The sequence below is a fragment of the Callorhinus ursinus genome, unplaced genomic scaffold, assembly GCF_003265705.2.
Source record: "Callorhinus ursinus isolate GAN/ISIS: 27379988/994484 unplaced genomic scaffold, GSC_fseal_2.0 scaffold11, whole genome shotgun sequence".
Lineage (NCBI taxonomy): Eukaryota > Metazoa > Chordata > Mammalia > Carnivora > Otariidae > Callorhinus > Callorhinus ursinus.
The window spans coordinates 29,239,911-29,241,585 of NW_027397073.1; the positions used below are offsets into that span (position 1 = coordinate 29,239,911).

General features: G+C 40.2%; 1 pseudogene; it reads left to right on the plus strand.

The window, feature by feature from the left end:
- Positions 1 to 972: 972 nt before the first annotated feature.
- LOC112834964 (COX assembly mitochondrial protein 2 homolog pseudogene) lies at positions 973 to 1,213 on the plus strand (annotated as a pseudogene).
- The last annotated feature ends 462 nt before the right edge of the window (positions 1,214 to 1,675 follow it).

Sequence of the window (1,675 nt, forward strand, 5' to 3'; positions counted from 1 at the left end):
ATCAGAGGGTCCAAGCATAAATATTGCCAAATCACTGCCCTCCCCCTGCAGTCTATTTTCCGTTGCTCCTCTAGGACAATAAGTATACTACATTAAGGATGGTAAACTATCCTCACATAGGGCCATTCATTCAGTCAGTTGACAGATACTGAGAACCTACATGCCAGGCACTGTTCTTGGCCAAGAAGTTAGAGAAATGAACTTAGCAATGTTCCTGGTGAAGCTGGAGGAGACAGACAAAAAATAAATGATTTTAATAACTATACTACCAATGAGTATCCAATTAATACATATAAAATCCAATTTATAAACATACACAAATATAAACACACACTGTATTTTGGCAAATCTAAGACATATCTAACCTTTTTTTTTCTTTTAAAGATTTATTTATTTATTAGAGAGAGAGTGTGTGCAAGCACGTGAGTCAGGCCGGGAGAAGGAGGGAGAGGGAGAGAAAAACTTTAGCAGACTCTGTGCTGAGCGTGGACCCCATGCGGGGCTCAATCCCAGGACCCTGAGATCATGACCTGAGCCAAAACCAAGAGTCAGCCCCTTAACCGACTGACCCAGGCGTCCCATTTCTAAGCTTTCTAATACCAAAATATGTCTCGTCTTGGATTCAATGAACTATGACAAGTGTTTGAAGCAAAATAAAATAGAGCAAGGTAAGAAGCAGGATGTGGGAGGTACTATATTTAGATAGGGAGCCCAGGAAAGCCTCACCAGTGTAAGATTTAGAAGAATCTAAGAATACATTGCATGTGAAAATGTTCTGTAAAATCCCTGTGCCAGAGCCAAGTGGGGTCAGCTGTGGAGGGGGCAGGAGCCTTTGCCACTCGGAGCTGGCCTGGCCTCAGTGCCCAGGCCGGATATTGGATGGGGAGTCTTCGCTCTTGACTGTTGGGCCAGCCCTCCTGGTGTGGCCACGGCTCAGGTTGCTCTGCTGTGTTCCATCACCTTCTCTTAAAGATGCATCCTGACTTACCTCCACACTTGGACACTTAAGAATGCAACGTCTCAATTAACTAATTTACTTAAGGAATGTCACAAAAATCACAGCGTTCTGAAATTTTTTGGTTATTGCAATGATCTTGATCAGGAGATGAAAAAATGCGTGAAGAATGAGTACATGGAAAAGAGGACCAAGAGCAGGGAACATGGCAGTGCGACACGTAGAAGACTTTTTAATCCCAAAGAGGAATCTGAATAATAAATTACAGGCATACCTCAGGGGAAAAAAACCCTGTGCCGTAGTAATAAAGACAAAATTGAGATAAAATTCATATTTCATAACAATTCACCCATCTGAGGTGTACATTCAGTGATTTTTAGTGTTTTCGGAGCAGTGCAAACCTCAGTGTGATCAATTTTAAAATATCATCACCCCAAAAAGAAGCCCACACATAGTATTTATTGTCTATTTCCCCCAAACCACTTAGGCTTAGACAGTCATTGTTCTACTTTGTGTCTCTGTAGATTTGCTTATTTTGGACAATTTTATGTAAATAGCATCATATAATATGTAGTCTTTGGTTTCTTTAACTTAGTATAATGTTTTCAAGGTTCATTCATGTTGTAAGCATGTATCAGTACTTCATTCCTTTTTATTGCTGAATAATATTGCCTTGTTTGGATATGTCAAATTCTGCTTATCCTTTCATCAATTGATGCA